Source organism: Rhipicephalus microplus, chromosome 6, assembly GCF_043290135.1.
Source record: "Rhipicephalus microplus isolate Deutch F79 chromosome 6, USDA_Rmic, whole genome shotgun sequence".
NCBI classification, from domain to species: Eukaryota; Metazoa; Arthropoda; class Arachnida; order Ixodida; family Ixodidae; genus Rhipicephalus; species Rhipicephalus microplus.
In genome coordinates, this window is record NC_134705.1 from 85903727 (window position 1) to 85925498 (window position 21772).

General features: G+C 55.6%; 1 protein-coding gene and 1 pseudogene across 2 annotated transcripts in view; one reads left to right on the plus strand and one right to left on the minus strand.

The window, feature by feature from the left end:
- Nucleotides 1-21772, minus strand: part of LOC119167529 (uncharacterized) — a 231338-nt gene that overhangs the window by 56634 nt on the left and 152932 nt on the right. The gene's annotated exons all lie outside the window — the stretch shown is intronic.
- Nucleotides 13931-14053, plus strand: LOC119168760 (U2 spliceosomal RNA; annotated as a pseudogene).

Consider the following 21772-nt stretch of genomic DNA (forward strand, 5'->3'; position numbering starts at 1 on the left):
AATAGCCTCTTTCCAGGAAGCAGGGATGGTGCCTGAAAGCCAGATAGCATTGTATAGAGAGAGTAAAGTTTTTCGTGTTTTGAGCGGCAGGTTTTTCAACATTTCATATGTGACATGGTCGTAGCCTGGAGCGGAATTACTGCAAGTGTTTAGTGATGTTTGTAGCTCAGCTAAGTTGAAAGGTTGGTTGTATGCCTCGTGATTTGTGCACTTGTATTCTAGTTTCTGCTTTTCTATTTTTGCTTTGTATCTTTGGAAAGCTTCAGTGTAGTGTGACGAGCTAGACACCTGCTTGTAGTGTGCACCAAGGAAGTTCGCTTGATCTTCCAGGCTGTCACCCTGTGTGTTTACGAGTAGGAGTGAGTGTACTTGTCTTCCTGCTACTCTAAGAACGATGTTCCAAACTTTAGCCTTTTGCGTATATGAATTTATTCCTGATAAAAACTTGTGCTAGCTGTCTTTTCTGGCCTGCCGACGCGTTCTCCTGCCTCGAGATTTTATTTTCTTAAAGCTCTCAAGGTTTTCCGCTGTCGGCGAGTTCCGCAGCAACCTCCATGCCCTGTTCTGTTCCTTTCAAGCATTCTGACACTCAGTGTTCCACCACGGAACGTGTCGTTTGCCGGGCAGTCCAGATGTTTGTGGAATGCACTTGGTTGCTGCGTCAGTAAGAAAAGCCGTGAAATACTGCACAGCTTCATCTATGCCTAACCCGCATATGTCAGTCCAATTCAGGTGAGTAAGCTTTTGAAATTGTTCCCAGTTGGCTTTGTTTACCAGCCATTTGGGAACATGTGGAGGACATTCATTTATTATTGGTGTACTCAAAACTAAAGGGAAATGGTCACTTCCGTATGGATTATTTATGACTTTCCAATGAAGTAATGGTACAAGTGAAGGAGATGCGATACTGAGGTCTATGGAAGAGTAAGTTTTGTTAGCAAGGTTATAGTATGTTGCTTCTTTCCTGTTCAACAGACACGCACCCGATGAAATGAGGAATTGTTCAATGAGACGACCTCGTGCATCACAGCGAGAGTTACCCCACAGACCATTATGTGCGTTCAGGACCAGATAAGGTTCAGGTAGTTCGTCGATTAAAGACTGGAATTGAAGTTTTTCGAGACGGTGGTGCGGAGGTATGTACAAAGAGCAAACAGTGACAAGTTTGTTTAGAATAACTGCTCGGACAGCCACCGCCTCGAGGGAAGTTTGAAAGGGTAATTGTGTGCATGCTATACCTTGACTTACTATAACCGCTACACCACCGGATGGTAGCATGGCATCATCTCTATCCTTTCGGAAGATTATATAGTTACGTAAAAAGTTTGTGTTAGTTCGTTTTAGGTGTGTCTCCTGTACACACAGCACTCTTGGATTGTGTTCATGGAGGAGTTCTTGTAAGTCATCGAGGTTTCGAAGAAGGCCTCGGATGTTCCACTGTAATATTTCTGTCTGCATATTTAAACAAGAGAGATGCTGCTGTGTGTACAATGAGTATCCTGTATTGGAGTGAGCTCATTAATTCAGGTGGCAGGACGGTTGTCCGGCCCCGTTATTGGTTTTTTATTTTTTTTGGCGCGCTCCAAGGAGGCGCCCCGCTCTTTTGGTACCAAGAGTACCGTTGTATCCATTGCCTCCTCAGAGGCACTGGGTGCCCGCACATGCGAGCTCGTGGTTCGGATTTTAGGCCTCGCCTGGTGAGGGGAGGCCTTGAGACCAGAGGACCCTGGAGTCTCCGGCCTCAATTCGCTAGGAGGCGGAGTAGCCTGAACTACTGCCGCCTTGGGGGCAGGTGCCACAGCCGTCGGCTCGCTCTGCGCTGGCCGAAGGAGTGGCGAGGGCTGGAGCGGCGTTGCCCCCTGACGCGCCGCATCAGCATATGTAGCGCCATAAAATGGCGACACTCTTCGTCTTGCTTCCTTGAATGTGATATTTTCTTTAATTTTCAATGTGATGATTTCCTTTTCTTTTTTCCAAAATGAGCAAGACCGTGAGTATGCGGCATGATTTCCACCACAGTTCACACAGTGTGATGGTTCTTCGCAATTGTCAGAATTGTGGCCTGACACTCCACATTGTGCACAAGTTTGGTGACCACGACAGCTTTGTGAGCCATGGCCATACTTCTGGCATTTAAAACAACGACGTGGGTTAGGTATGTATGGTCTGATCGACGTCTTTGTGTAGCCTGCTTGAATACTTTCTGGGAGATTACCTGAAGCGAACGTGAGTATTAGGTGTTTTGTTGGTGTTGCCTTGTTGTCTCTTCTAATGGTGATCCTTTGTACATTGGTCACATTCTGACTCTTCCACACCTCCAGAAGTTCCTCTTCAGTCAAGCTGAGCAAATCAGCATCAGATACTACTCCACGGGTTGTGCTCATGGATCTGTGTGGCGTTACAGTGATGGGAGTGTCACCAAAAGTTGAAAGATTCTGTAGCTTTTCGAACTGTTCTTTTCCTCGGACTTCAAGGAGGAGGTCTCCGCTGGCCATTTTGGTAACTTTGTACCCGGCTCCAAGAGTTTCTGTGAGACATCTGGCTACTACAAAGGGTGATACGGTTCTGGCTTGCTTGCTGCTTATTTCACTATGTATAACATGAAAATGGGGGAAGTTTTCACTTGATCGGTTGAAAAAGCCTAAGTCTTCGGTGCGTACACGCTTTAAGACGGTACGATCACTTAATAGGGGAAATGCTTTATGCATGCCAGTTTAATTTTCTTCAGAAGCGTTGGCGGCCACCCACCACGGAGCCCAACAAGGGGACGCTACAAGTTTGTGGATGCTAAAACCTGCAGACGCCAGCCGTACAACGCAACTATAACCCAATGCGCCTAGACCAAGGTAGGCTATTTGCACAGGGTTAACCCTCGCCGCCAGGAAGTTTGGAAGTAAACAGAAGAGAGTAGAAGACAGGACAGATAAATAGTAAGAGATAAAGACGAAGATGTAGGGAGAGGGAGATAGGAAAAGGCGACTGCCAATTTCCCCTGGGTGGGTCAGCCCAGGGGTGCTGTCTACGTGAAGCCGGGGCCAAAGGGGTGTGTTGCCTCTGCCGGGGGGCCTTAAAGGTCCAATCACCCAGCGTCGGCTCAACCCCCAGGATCCCCTTTTCCCCGGACACGGCAAAGCCACGCACGGCTAGGCGTGGGAGGGAGTCAAAACTCCCCCGTTAGCTCGGGTCCGTGGTGTCGTTACACACCAAACGCCTACTTGCGCAGGCGCCCCTGCGGGGTCGTGTCACCCGCAGACTGTGTTCTAAGAACTATCTGCAAACAATGAAACGCTTGTGCGTAAGTGACACGATCGCGGCTTCCACGGACATTTACCGCCGCCACATTGGAGTGCAGTGACATTGTATATAGCCAAGTTTTTACAGTAGCGATTTTTTCATGTTTTTAGACTTATACACCTTTACAGTTTTACCGTTTTTAACCTATTTGTACTTACAGTTTTTAACCCTTTCGTTACCGGATTTTAACTTTTACACTTATATCAAGTTTTCTGTTTGAAGTTTTTCTAACCATTATGATGTTATTGTGTATGTAATATTGAATAAAAGTGTTCTTATCAGCTTAATTAAGCTGACCCACTTTGATCCGCTGGCCTACGGTCGAGAGGCGTTCCCTCCCGGGGACTCGGCCACCCCGGGAAGGCGACGTGGCTACGCCTGCCCTTGCGGAGGGGAACCTGCTGCTGCTGCTGACCGGTGGCGCTTCCCTTCCTGGACCTTGGACGTGTGGACCTGCTGACCCTGGAGGCTTTGGACGTCCTGGCTGGCCCTGGCGACCCCCGGATGCTGGACGGCGGTCAGTGTGAGTCAACGAATCGTTTCTTTGCTTGGCTCTTCGCCTGGCGCCTGCTGCATGCCCGGCCCGGTCGTCACCGCCTGCTGACGACGTCATCGGGCCACGGTCACCGTCGTGACCGCATCGCCGTCGTCGCCCATCGCCCGGCCCACCTGGTCCTGCCCGGCCTTGCTGCTTCCGTCCGGTCCTGCTGCCCGCCGTCATGGATCCTGCCCGCCCGAGTTCCACGAGGGGTCGTCTTGCAGGCGGCGCCACGCTGCTGCCCCTACTGGCTCCCTGGCACCTCCCCCTCATCAGCGACCTCGGCGCGGGACTCCTGGTTCTTCCGCGGCGGGCCCCTCATCGCCGGCGTCGACTGCGTCACCCTCGTCGGGACCGGCTGGTTCCGAAGCACCGGCGTCCTCACGCCCTTCTGCCCCGGTGCAACCACGCCAGCCGACCCTGGATGGCGACGTTCTGTGGGTTTATCTCCCGGCCCCGGCGGAGCTGCAGTGCCCGGTCGACAACTGCAGCATGAAGTACAGCGGGGCCGTTTGGACGTCTCGCGCGCAGACGGTGCGCCGCCACGCAGAATTCGAACACGGCGTTCGTGTGAACGAGCGAATCTATGTGTGCTCGGTGTGCGACTCGCCGCTCACGTTCCGGCCCTCGTACCACCACTGCCTGGCGAGGGCCACGCTCGTGCCATCGACGGAGACGCCTCCCCGTCGCTTTGGCGTGTGCGACGCAACGTTTACGACCAAGCGCGGCCTGGCCAACCACCTGCGATGCCACGTCGACCAGGCTGGGCCGTCCGGCGCCGCTCGCGAGTGCGCGCCTGCCCGGCATGTGCGCCATGTCAGCACGTCATCTTCCGACACGTCATCGTCCGCGTCGGGCTCTTCGTCGCCGCCAGCAGCACCCCGGGCTTCGCGACGCCTCAGGGGCTTATCGCCCTCTGATGCCGCACCTTCGGTGTGGCCCTCGTCGTCTCCGGCCGCCGGGTCGGGGGCCTCTTCGCCCGCGTCGATCGCCGAACCGTCTGCCTTCGTGTACCTGTCGTCCAGCGGTTCGTCGACGTCCGTGGGCTCGGCCTCCGTCCCCGGTTCGCCGACACCATCTCCTGCCGCAAGCCCGGCCCCCTCCGTGCAGCCCTTGTGCGACGCCGGAGGCACGTCCTCACCTACGCCGCACATCGGGGTCCCGACGCCCGCCGGCATTCCCGTGGACTCGCCCGTTCTCGGGTCACCACAGTCGCTGGATCCTGCGTCGCCAAGACCCTCGTCGTCCGCCAGGCAAGCCCTGGTTCCGTACGTCTTCGGGCCCTCGTCGTCGTATGCCGCGTTTCTACTCGACGACAACACGATCTCTTGCGACGTCGCGGTGTCCTCGCCGCCGCTCGATGCCGGGTCGTCCCCGGTCGTTCTGCCCGGGTCCCCGGTATCTCCGGCCTCCTCCCCGTCGCCACCCGCGTCCGTGGACGAGGCCGCGGCGGATCCCGACGAAGTACCGGAACATCCCGAGACCGACTCCGCAGCGCTCCAGATGCCACCGGACCACACGCGCCTCCTCGAGGACCAGGCACGCCTGCTCCGCTCCTTGTTGCGGGACCCGCCCACCGACGAGTCATGGGCCCAATGCGAGGAAGCATGGACGCGGGCCGTCGCCTTGGCTGTCGAGGCGGTGCGTCTCCCACCGGTGCGTCCTGGTCGCCAACGCCGCCAGCCCGACCCTTCGAACGCGGTCGACATACAGCGGCTGTACCGCCGCAACCGTCGACGCACTGTACGACTGATCCTGGAGGGACCGCCACAGACGTGCGCCATCCCGCTGCAAGACCTACAGGATCACTGGGGGCACACGTGGTCGGCCCATCAAGCCGACTCTACCCTGCTTCTCGAACGCGATCCGGCTCCGGCGGGCGTCGACACGTCGAACTTTTCGACAGACGAGGTGTGCGGGCGCCTGCGCAAGTCAGAGCACGGCTCCCGGGGCAGACCGTCTAACCTATCACCACTGGTGACCCGCAGGGCGCGGGTTCGAATCCCGGCTGCGGCGGCTGCATTTCCGATGGAGGCGGAAATGTTGTAGGCCCGTGTGCTCAGATTTGGGTGCACGTTAAAGAACCCCAGGTGGTCTAAATTTCCGGAGCCCTCCACTACGGCGTCTCTCATAATCATATAGTGGTTTTGGGACGTTAAACCCCACATATCAATCAATCAATTATCACCACTGGCGAACGGTCGACCCGGAAGCACGGTTCCCGACGGCGTTCACCGCCTGCCTCCACCACCGCCGAAGGCCGGACTCCTGGAGGACGACGCGGACCGTCCTCATCTTCAAGAGGGGGATCCGCAAGTCCCATCGAATTGGCGGCCCATAGGCCTCGGCTGCACGGCAGCGAAGCTTTATGCTAAGTGCCTTGCAGCCCGGCTACAGGCCTGGATGATCGAACACGCCGTATTGTCGAAGTGCCAGAAGGGCTTCCTTCCGCACGACGGCGTGTTCGAACTTAATTATATACTACAGCGCAGGCTCAACATCGCCCGATCGGGAGGCCCCGACCTGTGTGCGGCGCTGTTGGATTTCCACAATGGGTTCGGCTCAGTCCCGCACCAGGCTTTGCTCGACGCCCTGCAAGGTGCTGGCGCCGGCTCCGTGTTTACGGAGTTGATCGGCGACTTATACCGCGACAACAGCACCTGTATCCTGGCGGCCGAGGGAACTACCGAGCCGATCCCGGTCCTGGCAGGGCGACGTCAGGGTTGCCCACTGAGTGGAATTTTATTCAACTTAGTGATCGACCCAGTCGTGCGCGCAGTCTAGGGTGGTGCTTCCGACCACAAGATCCTGGCCTACGCGGACGACGTGACTCCCCTGGCCTCGACCCCGCGCAGACTCCAGCAGCGCAACGACCGGATCGAGACCCTCGCCGCGTCCCTGGGCCTGTCCTTGAACCCGTCCGAGTGCGCGTCTTTCCACATGGTCGGATCACACCTGTGGGGATGCGCCAGACGGATATCCGAGTCTCGGGCGTCCCCATCTCGGTGCTGCGCGACTTCGAGCCGCAGCGGTACCTGGGACGTCCGATTGGTTTTCGGATCCCCTCCGGCTCCGGTTCCGTCATCGAGACCGTCCTCGCCCAAGCCCAAGGCGATCATGTCGTCAATGTTGGCGCCGTGGCAGCGTCTGGATGCCCTCCAGACCTTCGTCTACCCGGCGCTCAACTTCCCGGTGCGATGCGGCGTCTTGTCTACGACGGACTGGCGCCGATTGGACGACGCCATTCGGCCGCTGGTAAAGCGGACGCTTTACCTTCCCACCAATGCGGCGACAAACTACTTATACGGATCCGCCTCCGGTGGTGCCGTCGGGATCCCCGTTGTGGCGGAGCTTAGCGCCTCTACCTTCAACTCCGCCTTCAATCTTTTGACATCCCCCGACACCGAGCTGCGGCAGATGGCCTTGGACGACGCCTTTGCAACCGCCACTGCCCGCCTCGGCTGGGAGGTCACCCGCTTTGAGCTGGAGTCCTACCTCGGGGGGTCGCTTGGAGACGGATTCCGGGTCCCGGCCACCCAGCTGCGATCCGTCTGGACAAACGCCCGCAAAGCGTCACGCCGCTACGTCGCCTGGACCCTGGATCCTGGCGGCGTCCGGCTCACCTGCAGCGACGCAACGATCACCCCACAGCACCGGTGCCGCGTAATGTGCACGCTACGAGAAGTGCTGGCCACTGAACGGGACCGGCCCTGCACAACCTCCCCAACCAGGGAAAGGTGCTGGCCTGCGTGGCGGCTGATCGCGCCAGCTCCCACTTCATGCGGACGGGCGCCTTCACCTCCTTCGCGGACTGGCGATTCGTGCATAGGGCCCGCCTCAATCTCCTGCCCCTCAACGGCCCTCGCATGTGGGGCGCACCGGACAGGAACCAGCGGTGCCGCGTCTGCAGGTACCTGAGGGAGACACTGCCGCATGTGGTATGCCACTGCATGCCTCGCAGTGCGCTCTACCGGGTCCGCCACAACGCCATCGTCGACCGCTTCCGGACCGCCGCCTCCCACGAGTTCACGGTGGCCTTTGAGAACAGGCCGTCGGAGACACGGGCCTGCGTCTGGATCTCGTCCTGGTGCGTGGCAAAGAGGCTATCGTCATCGACATCACGTGCCCGTTCGAGAACACGCCGGACGCCTTTGAGAACGGCCGTAACGCCAAGATGGCTCATTACGAGCCGGTGGCGGCGTTTCTCCGGCGCCGGTATCAGCGGGTCACCGTCCACGCCGTCATCGTGGGTGTCCTCGGTGCATGGGACTCTGCGAACGATCGTGTACTACGTCGCATTTGTTCGCGCCCCTATTTGCGCCTCTTTAAAAAGCTTTGTGTAAGTGAGGTAATTGCTGCATCTCGCAAAATTTACCAAGAACACTTACGTCAAAGTCACTAACTGCCTCGCATCCACATGTGACTGTGCATGCAAAGCTAACATGGGTGTGCGTGTTTGCCCCTAAGCAATTTCTGTCTTGCCTTGCGATGTTTTTCATTGTTACGTGACAGGCGCCTTTTTCGCCCGCGTTGTGCCACGACAACGCCGTTAACCTCGTCGCGAGAACTCTTTGGCGCAAGTCATGTCTAAAAGTCGGACTCATTCACCTATGGCCCCATGAAATATCAATAAAATCATTACTGACCACCTGAGGCTGCCCAATCGGGACTCGCGCCAAACACCATCTCGGCGCGAGATTAACCCCGATAACCCCTCCCAGATACAGGCTCTTTACAGGAGGAACCAGCGCCGGGCCGTCCGGCTGATTGCGGAGGGCCTTTCGCAGCTCTGCCCCATTGACCCAGGCACGCTTCACGGCTACTACACCGGCCTCTGGTCCCCGGCAGCAGCGGACACGACAATCCTCAAGACGCGAGCCCCTACCAACGAGGAACTGGACCTCTGCCCCTTCTTGGACGAAGAGGTCGCAGCCAAGCTCCGAAGGTGCGAGAGTACAGCTCCGGGAGAGGACGGCCTAACTTACCACCACTGGAGGCAGGTGGATCCTGAAGGGCGGTACCTTGCAGCGGTATTCAACGTCTGCCACCAATACCGCTGCACACCCCGGAGCTGGAAGTCGACGAGGACGATCCTCATTCACAAGAAGGGCGACCGCGAGGACCCCACAAACTGGTGACCCATTGCCCTTGGTCGAACGATCGCCAAACTGTATGCTGGGTGTCTCACCACCCGGCTGCAGCGGTGGTTGGGCGACCATGCGGTACTGTCCAGGTGTCAGAAGGGCTTCTTGCCGCACGATGGGGTGTTTGAACACAACTTCGTGCTGCAGGGACGCCTGGACGACGCCAGGACGGGAGGTGGGGAGCTGTGCGTGGGGTTCCTCGATTTTGCCAACGCCTTCGGCTCGGTCGCCCATGAGGCCCTCGTCGACGCTGTCCGCGGCGCCGGCGCGAGGGAGCCCTTCGCGGAGATCGTAGAGGAACTCTACCGCGCCAACACCACCTGCGTCGTGGCAGTTGACGGCACCACGGAGCCCATCGCTATTGGAGCGGGCCTACGCCAAGGCTGTCCCCTGAGCGGCCTGCTGTTCAACCTGGTGGTGGACCCCATCATCAGAGCGGTGCGAGCGGCCTGCTGTTCAACCTGGTGGTGGACCCCATCATCAGAGCGGTGCAGGGAGGCGATAGGCAACACAACATCCTTGCCTACGCCGATGATCTGACGCTGCTCGCCGGGGATCCCGCCACCTTGCAGCGCCGCCTCAACGTGGTGACTGCCCTTTCGGACCCGCTCGGGCTGCGACTGAAGCCTGCCAAGTGCCGCACCCTCGACCTGTCCGGGCGCTACCCGGTGGGAACACGGCCCACCACTTTCACTGTGGGGAGCGTCCCGGTCCCGGCACTGGCGGACTTCGAGGGGCACCGGTTCCTGGGGCCTCCTGTGGGGTTTCGGGTGCTACCGGACCAGACGACGGTCGACGAGGCCATCCATCTCGGCAGACGGCTGCTCTCCTCCATGCTCACCCCATGGCAGAGGCTGGATTCTATTAAAACATTTTTGTATCCAGCCCTCAACTTGGCCATGCGGGTGGGCCTTGCCAGCAAAGGAGAGTGGCATCGCTTGGACGAGGAGCTTCACTCGCTGATCAAGAAGACCCTGTACGTGCCGGCCAGAGCGTCAAATGAGTATGTGTACGGGAGCGCACATGCCCGCACTGCAGGAATCCCTCTTGCGGCGGAGCTCAGCGACATCTGCCGAGTGGACGGGGCCTTCAAGCTCCTGTCGTCGACTGATCTGGAGATCCGGGAGCGAGCGAGGGAGAAGCTCAACCGGGTGGTGTCGAGGCGGCTGAGGCGACCAGCGGACATGGACGACACCGAGGCCTACCTCTCAGGCGAAACGGAGGGCGACTTCCGGCAGATTGCGACCCAGCTGCAGTCTGTCTGGACGGAGGCACGCAAAGCCTCCCGTCGCCTGGGAGCTTCTGGACCAGGGTGCCTGCATTACCTGCGGAGAGGCCACGGTGTCAGCGCGGAACCGCAACAAGCTGATCAAGATCCTTCGGGCCATCTTCAACCAGGACCGGGACCATTCTCTCCAGGAGAAGCCGTCCCAGGGCAAGGCGATGGCGTGTGTAGCGGCGGACCCCGCCAGTTTCCACTTCATGAGGTCCGGCCGCTACACTCGCTTCAAGGAGTGGCGCTTCATCCACTGAGCCCGGCTGAATATCCTCCCCCTGAACGGCACAAGAACGTGGTTGCCCGCAGCTGACAAGAGGTGCCGACGCTGCGGGTACGGGGAGGAGACCCTGCCGCACGTTCTCTGCCGCTGCATGCGGCAGAGCGGGGCCATGACGGAGCGCCACAACGCCATCGTTGCGCGCCTCAAGAAGGCGGTTCTGGAGCGATTCACTGTCATCGGGGAGAACCAGCAGGTCGGCGTCCCCGGCTTGCGACCCGACCTCGTGCTGGCCCGTGGTGAGGAAGCCCTGATCCTGGACGTCTGCTGTCCCTTCGACAACTGCATGCAGGCGTTCCAGGAGGCTTGGAGGGGTCAAGGAGGAGAAGTACGCCCCTCTAAAGCGTCATCTCCTCCAGCGGTTCCAGCGCGTCTCCGTCGACGCCATGATCGTTGGTTGCCTCGGCTCGTGGGATCCGGCCAACGATCGTGTCTGCCGCAGGTTTTGCTCCAAGAGCTACCTGCGGACTATGAAAAGACTTTGCGTGTCAGACACGATCGCCGCCTCTACGGACATTTACCGTGGCCATATAGGCGTGTTGTAACTAGTTGTGTTTTTATTCGAGAAGCAATACCCCCTTTTTTATTGTTATACACTTTTATCCATACTAACACCTGAGACGTCCCCCGCTACGCCACCGATCGCCAAAGAGAGGGAAGAACACTCAACCCTTTTCCTACCGGTTCCCTCTTGGCTACGTGTCTCAATCATTTCTCACATACAGGGATTCGTGCTGGGGCCGGGAAGTAAGAGACGCTACGACTTGTTTCTGTTTACTGATTCATTAAATTTAATACTAACTTAAAACATCGTATACCGCGTACATCAACCACTACAATAAATTATAACACATGATTTGGACATTTGCGACATGCGACGCCGGATACATAAGGGAAATAACGGTGCCAATACAAAGGTGCCTCAATACAAAGTAAACACACGACGATACAAATGATAAAGTCATAAATTAACAAAACCGCGCAATGTCTCAATTCGCCACCTCCCTTCCCGCAAAGTTACTCTAAATAAGGTGCATAAAGTCCGTCTCACGAAAGGTCCATGTTGACGGGGGCCTCGGAGCTGGTTGTTCAAATCGGGGCCGAAGGCTGGTTCTTTCCGTCGCGGTCTGATCTGTCTCCTTCCGTCGCCGTCTTCATCGTCTTCGTCATCGTCGCCTACGTCGTCCCTCTTAGTGGTTTCCATCTTAGCTTCTCTACCATTTCGAGCTCATCGCATCATCTCTCTGACTCCCTTCGACTCTTCACATCGTATCTCTCGGACTCTTCCTTCGCATCGTATCTCTCTGGCTCTCTTCGCATCGTACTTCTGACTCTTCACATCGTATCTCCGACCCTCAAGCTCGTCTCGTAGTCCCCTTTTTGTAGGACCCGACTCCGCCCTACCGGGGCACCAAAACCAGTCCGCCACTCCACGCGGCATATCTTTTCTCAGTTCGAGTGTATCCTCTTCGGCAGCCGCCCCGCGGCCTACACCAGTAGAAAACCCTCTCCCAAACAAAGCCGAGCAAGTAACGAGGTACAAACTCGAGCCTCAGGGAGAGTGAGGGGCGAGTCGTCCGATGACACTTTAATTACGGGCGAACGATGGTCCCGATGTTTTCGGTACTTGGCGAGCCGATGTCCAGACCAAGTTTCAACGTTTCTATGCAGCTCGGTGTCTCCCACGAAATTCTCCGTAGCCGCCGCTTCCTCGTCGTTCACCGTCGCAGGCGGCCATCCGCGCAGAACACAGTAAGAGCCCTGGCGCCACGGAGACTGACGAAAGGCGTAATGGACCCGGCACAGGCGCTTGCCGCAAAGGTCGCTTTTCCCGAACCAACAAAAGGTGTTCTGCTGCTCCCCCATGCCACAGATCTGAAAGGTGCGCGCCGATTATTGTACTCTGTCACACCGTCTGTAGACGACAAGGCGCCGCCCGGTCCACGACTTTGCGTGGGGGAGCCCGTGAGAATAGTAGACATAATCCTTCTGGTACTTGACTCTGGAATGCCCTTTATGCGTGGGTTTGAGAAACGAGCGCACACATCTCGAAAGGAGCGGGGTTCAGTCCGTGTTTGCGGGGATGTCACACACCACTAACAATTTTTAGCCTTTTTGTTGATGATGATGAGTAGTTTTTAGTGGCGCAAGGGCCAATTGATGGCCAAAGAGCGCCATTTCAATTGACTACAGATATGAACAATGATATGGTGCGTGGCTGTAAAGGGGCCTTAAAATTCCTCGCTCTAACGCGGGTTAAAACATGAAAGTAATAAAATCATGACAGTGGCGTGACATATGTATGGTGATAGCTGATGGCAAGATGTCATGATAATAAAACCATGATGAAGATATAGTCACCGCAGCCACGACCACTCTATAGAGGTCGTGCTACGGATGACCTCGAAATATCGGGTGAAAGCTTTGCACTTCTTTTAAAAACGTAAAAAAGTGTTTGCAGTTTAAAAAGCGGATCCCTACCGATGAGCATCCCAGGGTGTAGAGGGAGCTGCTGTCGGTAGGGCAGTAAAAAGTGCTTTTTTCTTACAGCATCTAGCTCATTGCACTGGACAAGAATGTGGAGAACCGTAAGGGGCTCTCCACATCTCTCACAATATGGCGGATCACCGGTAGACAGAAGAAATGAATGTGTAGAATGTGTGTGTCCAGTCCTAAGCCTTGTTAGTATTACTTCCGTGTGTCATGATTTTGATAGTGGCGGCCAATAACCTAGTTGCGGCTTAATAGCATGGAGTTTATTATCTGTGTGTTTATCCCACATCTTCTGCCAATACTCCCTGAGCTTTCGTTTTATAAAAGGTTTTAAGTCAAGTGCAGGGACTGGTGTTGGTGCATTGGCAGTAGTGACATTGGCGCAAGCAGCCAGATTGTCGGCCAAAACGTTTCCTTGTATTTCACGGTGCCCTGGAACCCAGCAGACAACGACATGCTGTTTTGATGTGTAGAGTGTGCACAGAAGTGAGTAGAGTGACACCAGCACGGGGTTCTTGTGTTTTTTAGGAGTTTTCAGGGCTTTGACCACGCTTAGGGAGTCTGTGTATATTACCGCATTCTGTAATTTTATCTGTTTAATGTGTTTTACGACCGCCAGTATTGGGTAAGCTTCTCCTGTGAAAATGCTTGCATTAGGATGAAGAACGCCGGCCTCAGAAAAGGATTGGCCTATTGCTGCATATGACACAGAAGTGTTTGACTTTGACGCATCAGTAAAGAACTCAGGGCATGTGTATTTATATTGTAGTTCTAAAAAGTATGTATGTATGTGTGCAAGTGGTGCGTGCTTTGTGACATCAACAAAAGAAACATCACAGTCTATAAGCTGCCACTGCCACGGTGGCAGATATGTTGCAGGAGCCATCAAAGTGTGTTCAAGAGGCACACCTGTTTAAACTATAAATATTAAACTTATTTTTGTGATGCGGCGGAGTGCTTGAAGCTTGCTTCACCTCCGCCACGGTTTGGCCCGGTATTGCACTACCTCCGGGATCGGCCCACTCACCCCTGCGGGGGTGAGTTCGACAATACATTCAATGATAGAAGGAGTGTTCGGATTTACCAATGATATCGGGGTAAACGGCGTGGGTGCGGCGAGTGTCCGAGACGGTGGCGGCACGCCGCCCCGGCTGACGCGGTATTCGCGTGCGGGGAGTGCGCTAGCTGTGTTTACACTTACGATTGCTCTGGGAAAATAAATGTTTCTGTGGAAATTTCATAATTGGAGGGCCTCTTCTTTTTTTTTGTTATGTTCACACGTACATACTCAAGTTTTTTATTTTTTAAAAATATTCCTACTCATATTAATAAAACTATTGAGTAATTTATTATTACTGTTTCGGAGGAAAGCTAGAAGTGTGTATACGATGTGTATGCATGTGCGATGTGTATGTATGTGTGTAGAAGTGTATGTATGTGCCAAGCTATTTCCGCTTTTCTAATTCACCCGTTTCGAAACGAAAAATAAAAAAGCCTCTAGATAATGGGGGTTGGTGTTTCTGTTTACAGTTGCAGTGACAAGCGAAGGCATTTTTATTTCACATCTTCACGCGACGTCTGAACCTGAAGACGCGTGCTCTCGCCACGTCTATGCATCTACACAATATATTCCCCATCACAAATTAAAATCGCAAAGATCGCCACAGGACCCACCCCGCACACACCTGCTGTATGGTGAACCGGCAAAGCCCCGATGTGCATTTCCTATGTCCACTGACCAGGGTCCCAGCTTCTGCAAGCGGTGGCTGTAATTCGTTGGCGCCCTCAGCCATCACCTTGATGACGATATGATATGTGGGGTTTGACGTCCCAAAACCACCACATTATTATGAGAGACGCCGTAATGGAGGGCTCCGGAAATTTCGACCATCTGGGGTTCTTTAACGTGCATCCTAATCCGAGCACAGGGAAATGCAGCCGCCGGGGCCGGGATTCGATCCCACAACCTGCGGGTCAGCAGCCGAGTACCTTACAGCCACTAGACCACCACGGCGGGCATCGCCTTGTTGATCACACACTACATTTCTGAACACCATCTCATACCAGCTCATCCACCGTTGGCTCTCGTTAATTGCAACAAACATCCTCGCACGATCACCTGAATGGAATTGCCAGTTGCTGGAAGTTCCAAGAAAAGTGTGCACTAGACGTACGGACGCACCACTCACGTACCAGAAGCGCTGTGGAACCCAGGACGCGCGAGATCACGCCCCGGGCGCGCTTTGCCTCTGTATCCACTCGTCACTCCTCACAGCTTCACTAAGCCGAGAGTATGTAGAAGTCGAAGAAGCAGAACAACAAACCAGCCAATCCCCCACAGTGGGTGTGAGCCACAAGCGAAGGTCAACAAAAACAAGCAACACCAGCGAGCGCAGTGATGAAGCTAACAAATGGGGCGAAATAATCCACGAATATGGCTGCATGTTCACGCACGGTCGCATTTGTGCAACCACCCGTCTCCCGAAGACCATCTGTCGCGAGCCTTCGACCAAAAGAGCAGGCAAGTACTTCTCCACTGATTTCCGGGACCACTTAACGACCGCCTTCTGCCGCCTCATGTCCGTCCGGCACGATCGACGGAGCGCCGCACCAGCGCCTCGTACACGCCACTATAGCACTCCTACCCCTCGGAATCGGCAAAAATCGGACGTTTTCGACCACGACAGGCAGAACCTGCCGGCCCCTTGAACGACATCGCAGCAGCAAGTCGCACACTCACGTTCCGTCACCCTCTGCCACATGACCCTTCATTCACCGGCTTCACAACCCACGCGGTAGACGTTTCGCACGCATTCCCGGGTCTGCCTTTCACGGCAGGACCTTCGTCGCCTTCGGTGCGGTGTTCTGCCACGTCGGAACTTGCAAGGCATATGTTGAGCGCACTGAAGCAGCCAAAGGCACCACCTTTTTGCCGATGATTGTGGGCGTCGTTGCAGAGGCGTTGCTTGGGCAGCCAGCGTAGAAGCCATGTTGGATGGGTGACGTAGTCACATTTTGCACAGTCATTTTTTTTTCTTTTTTCCTTCCAGGCTTTGGTGCTCTAGTTGGACATGTACATTATGCATCAGTTTTTAAAACAAGTGCTGCAGCATCCCTCGCGACATGCCTGATAATGTTCGCCGGCAAGCATTTGGTGTGATGTCATGGGCGCATCCAAGAGTAGGCATGCAAGCAAGCACACGTGGCTTCGACCTCTGGGAAAAAGAAGGTTTCAGTTTTAACATGTTTGTAAGCGAAACAAGAAACTTCAAACGGACTAGGCATAAAAGCAATGCAGTGAAGCCAGCGCTGCCGCTGTCAGTGCACAATTCTGGTTTTGCATGGGTGGACGTCGGAATTGCTTTGCTACTGTTTGCCCGGCTTTTGGCCAGAACTAAATACGAGGTGTGAAAGAATGGATTTTAATTACGTAAAATTAAATTGCATCGCTTCTCGGCCTTTTGGCTAAGATCAAAGTGTCGGGCTAGCTGTTTTCTACGAGTTACTCTGCGAGACTCGGGGTCACGTCACGGCGTTGCCCCCGGTTCCTGTGAAGTCCGTGCAAGTGGTCGTTCCTGTGGCAGCGCCGCTCCGCGTGCCCGCCTGCCGTCTCGGGTTCCCGGCTCCTGCCTGGTGCCCGCTCGCCCCATGCCTGGTGGTGTAAGGTCCCCGGCCCACGCCTGCCCTCCCGGAGCCCCGCTGCGGTCCACCGACCACTACCAAGTACTTCGCGGCCCCCGTCTCGGCTGAGCCGCGTTCTACCAGTGTGCAGCTCGTCTGCACGTAACGAGTCGTCCTCAAGCCTCGCCCGACCCGGCGACTTGCGGAATCTACCTACCAGTATGGCCACGCCATTTGAACTCCCGGTGAGGGAGAATTGTTTTACGTTTTCAGCGCCCGAAGGCGACGTTTCTGTGGACGATTTAATAGACGCAGTAGAGGAAACAGCCGGAGATGATAGTGTATTGATGCTCCAACACATGGGGGGATCAAAATTTCTTGTTTGCACCCGCAACGCTAGTCAGGCGACGAAGCTTATGGTTGCAGAGGGCTTTAGGGTTAACGGAGTGAACGTGCCGGTAGTAGCCGTCGGGCCGCCGGTTACGTATGTGAACGTCTACCGCTACCCCGGTTTTCTGCCGGATGAGACCCTCAGTAATGCCTTAGCCCAGTTTGGTAAGGTGAAGGGCATTTCGTTCGCCACCTTAGCCACTCGCCAGACCAAGTTGAACGGGGAGCGTCTCGTGAAAATTGAGATGCGTCGCCCTGTTCCCAACTTCATAACTATTGCGGGGCACAAAGTAATGTGCATATATAGATGCATGCGTCGGGTTCGCGCGCGCTGCGGCGAGGTCGGGCACATGACGACCGTGTGCACGGCCGAGTTTTGCAAGCGTTGTGGCCTCTTCGGTCACGACACAGAGGGCTGCACAGCCGAGTGCTCGCGTTGCGGGGGCCGTCACGGGACGCGAGAGTGTTTCCGCAGGCGCTCCTACGCGGCCGCTGCCCGCGGTTCGTCGGTGCTGACGGTCGCCAACGCAGCACTTAGCCAGTCATCCGGCGCCCCCTCGCCGAGGTCGGGTGGATCCCCTTCGCGCCTTCAGGTCCTCACGCCTAAGTCGGCGCCCCGCGCGACCGCAAAGGGCCCCCTCTCTTGGCGTCGCGACGGGGAATCAGACTCGAGCGCAAGCACCAGTGCGGCGTCTTCAGGTGTCAAGGAAGAGACGCGCGGTGCGTCTGCCTCCGTTGCTTCGGCGTCGGCGTCCTCTGGCGCAGACACAACTGATACCGAGACGGGCCCTACGCGATCGGCGTCCCTTACGACACCCGCAAGCCTATCGAGCGCCCAGCACTGGCCGCTCGTGGCTACTTTAGAAGACGCGTCTCTGGCGCCTTCTGAGCAAGAGGAGACAAGCCGCCCCATCTCCGACGCGCCGGCCAACGTGCTGGCCCCTGTCACGGCACAGGATTTGGGAGCGCTTACGCAAGCCCCGGCCAGGGATGACAAGCCCATCGTGAGCCGCGGGCACTATGCCCTGCCTGAAGTTGACGGCCGCGCGTCGTCAGACCCTTCCCCCGAGCGAGTTGTGCCCCACAAGGGCGTCTGGCCGCGAGCGGAGATCTCGCTCGCGCTCGCCGCGGAGACGGGGCTGGTCGCGATTCGGGTGCGCGGGCCTTAGGTCGCGACATGGGCCGCGAGCCGAGGTCTCGCTCGCGTCGTCGTCAAGGAGACGAGCCGCAGCGCGACTCCCGTGAGGGTTCCCCCACTCGTGAGGCGAGGCAGCGGCGGACTGGGCTTGAAGTGGGCAGCAGCGACAGCGACGCCCCGCCGAAGGCGAAGACCCCGAGGTTGGGTAAGAACGCCGCGTCCAAGGGGGACCCCTCCGCGGATGGCCGTGAAACAATCGAGTAGGCTGCCGGCGTCGCGGCGCCATGCGGCGTCAGGGCGGGGGGGCGTTGCTTGCGCGCTACGGACGCACCTGGAGTGAGCAGACGCTGTTCGCGTCCTGTGTGCCGAACGTGCTTTTCGTTTCAATATTCTTTTCGCTCCATCCATGGTTTGCGCCAGGTTTGCGTGGACACTGTTCGCGCCCTCCGTGCCAGGTGTGGCTGTTGTTTTTCATAGAATCCTCCTGGCTCCCCTTTGTTTTGCGGCGACGCAGCTCGCGTCGTCTGTTCCTGCTTACTTCGTCACTATCCCTCTGGCTCTTTTTATTCCGTTTTCTGCTGCGACGCAGCTTACACTGGTGGTGTCGTCTGCTCTTCGCCTCTAGCCCAATCTTGTGCCTAAATCGGCAGATGATGGCCGTGCTGCATTCTTGGTTTAATGGCTCCGGCGACAAAGTGGCTTCTTTTTTTTTCTATAGCACCAAAATGCCTCTCTCAACATTGCAACTTGGAACGTCCGCGATTTTTGAGACAGTAATAAGCAGAGGGAAATTATATTGTATGCACGTACGCAAGGGATTGACTTCCTGTTTGTACAAGAAACAAACTTCAGAACTCCTTTGGATGTGGCTCTGTTTCAGCGGAACCTCCAACTCGACGCCTTCTTCTCTTTGACAAACTCGAGATGCTGCGCGGTTGGTGTTGTCTTCGTCACAGGGCGTTACCGCGAAAAGGCGTTCTGCACCTTTGGCGCGGATGGCAGAATATTAATAGTCGATGCATACATAAGCGGTAAGAGAATCCGCATTGTTAACATTTATGCCCCGGTTACGCGATCGGAAACTCTTTCTTTAAAGCTTTACATCCTCTTCTTTTGGAACCAATGCCCCATGTCTTATTAGGAGACTTTAAGTGAGTAGTTAATTCACAGAGGGACTTGAGAGGCCCGGGCCAAGGAGGATCGACTTACAACGCAAAGGAGCTCACTAAGATTCTAAAACACTTGAAATTTACCGACGCCTGGCTGTACACACATAGGATGACTTTGCGCCGACTAGGAAGTCCAAGAACACGGCAAGCAGAATTGACCGTATCTATCTGCCAGACTTCTTGCCCTTCACGCTGGCATGCGACACTCTTGCTTCCCTTAGCAACTTGGCGGAGAGGTCGGATCACGTCCCCGTGAGGGTGACGTTCAACGTGGCACCAGCGCCACGGGATTGCGGGGCGCGGTGGCGGATAGATTCAAGTGTCCTACAAGACGAATCCATACAAACAATTGAGGACCGTCTAAGAGAGTCCCTGGAAAGTGCCCCCTAAATGACCTCCGAAGTATGGGACCTCCTGAAGGAGAAATGGAAGGGCATCCTTCAGGAGGAAGGCCGAGCGAGAAAAAAACGTCGACCTCCGCAGAATGACGATCATTCGGGAAGCCGATGAACTCACGACCTGTACAAGAGATTATCTGGCCTCGTTAGAAGTGACATATGACAGACTCCTCAAAAAGAGGAACTGTAGACAACAGAACCTTTCCACACGGTGTCCTGTTTCCGCTCTATCAGAACCAACTGAGATGAACGGAAATGGTGAACTACGCATAACCGAGGCAAGACGCCCTGACGGGTCGATTACCAATGACCCGGAGGAGATCGCGGCTGTTTTCCGAAAGTACTTCGCAACTGCATTTGAAGACAAAGGATCAACAAATACTCTACCCGATACTTACCTAATTAGCAGCCTCTGTCAGCATGTTCACCGAATGGCACAAGATGAGTCTCCCACCCTTCTTGGAAAGGTGACGTTAGAAGAACTTGCCATAGCAGTACGGAGTATGCCCCCGAACTCGGCACCGGGGCCGGATGGTCTGTCGGCGGGTTTCTACACGAAATTCCTACACGTAATTGGAGAGGCCTTGCTGACAGTAGTTAACATGGTGGTGAAGGAGCGAAGGAAACCAGCTTCTTTCAGTGACGGGAGTATAGCACTACTACTGAAAGACGGCGCGACGCCAAGTGACCCTTCTTCGTGGCGTCTCATCACGTTGCTCAACGTGGATTACAAAGTGGTCTCGACCATCTTGAACAATAGGATGAAGCTTCTCCTCCCCGAAATCGTGTCTAAGTACCAAGCATGCGCAGTCCCTGGAAGGTCGATTTTTGCAAACCTTACGTTGACGAGAGATCTCTCTGAGTACATGTCCGAGAAGAAATTGGCAGGGGCATTTCGCTCACTCGATCAGGCCAAGGCCTTCGACCGGGTGAAACACACCTACATGTTACAAGTACTCAGGGAATTCAGGTTCCCAACGGACTTCGTGGAGTTAATCGGCCTCCTATACGCAGACCTGTCGAGTAATGTACTTGTGAATGGCTCGGCAACCGCGAGGTTCAAGTACACAAGAGGCATTAGACAGGGTTGCCCCCTGGGCCCCACTCTGTTCATACTCTCATTAGACCCGCTACTTACAAGCCTGAGTGAAGACAGTCTCTTCAAGGGTTTTCCCATGACAGGCACAGAAGAGATCACGGCCCTGGCTTAAGCAGATGACGTGTCCTTGTTTGTCAGAAACGCGAGCAGCTTTGACAGGTTCTCGCCGACCTTCCGCCACTACGCAGAAGCTTCCGGAGCCGCGATCAACATAGAAAAAAGCAAAGCGCTTCTCTTCGGCTCGTTCCCGAGAGAGGCCATTGGCAACATCGGTACAGTGGACGCTGTGAAAGTCCTCGGTATTTACTTCAGCTGTGCCAGGGTGTCCGAACTGTCGTGGCAGCGAGCACTGGAGCGGGCCCAGGAAGCCACAACCCGCACAAAGGAACGAGACCTTACACTAGTGGAAAAAGCCCTGGCAGTCAAGTCAAGCATTTGCGCCCTAGCTGACTATGTTAGCCGCGTCGCAATAATGCCAGCAAGAATAGCACACCAGCTGAATAGATTCATAGGCGGTCTCCTTTGGGACGACAAACCAGCACCAGTTAAACAAAGTCTACTTCAGCTACCAGTAAAGGAAGGTGGATTGGGACTCCCACATGTTTTAACGACCAACAAGGTGCTCCCCTTAAAAAACCGCACGGTTTTTATACCAGGCCCAAGGCTTCCTCGGAAAGGGCTTATTACGGTACTGGAGCAGCACAAATTACCATTTCTTGGACGCCGATAGACCCACTGGTCCACTGGCGGACACCCCGTCGAGGTTTTACCGATCGGCAGGAAACTGCAGACGCATGCTAGGCACAGAGCTGAAAGAATGTGACACCGATGGAGACCCCCCGGCCAGAATAGTGGAATACATCACTAGAGCCCAGCTTACTCCGGAGGACATTAAGAAAACACGCAACTGGCGCAGGAGGCGGGCGAAACAG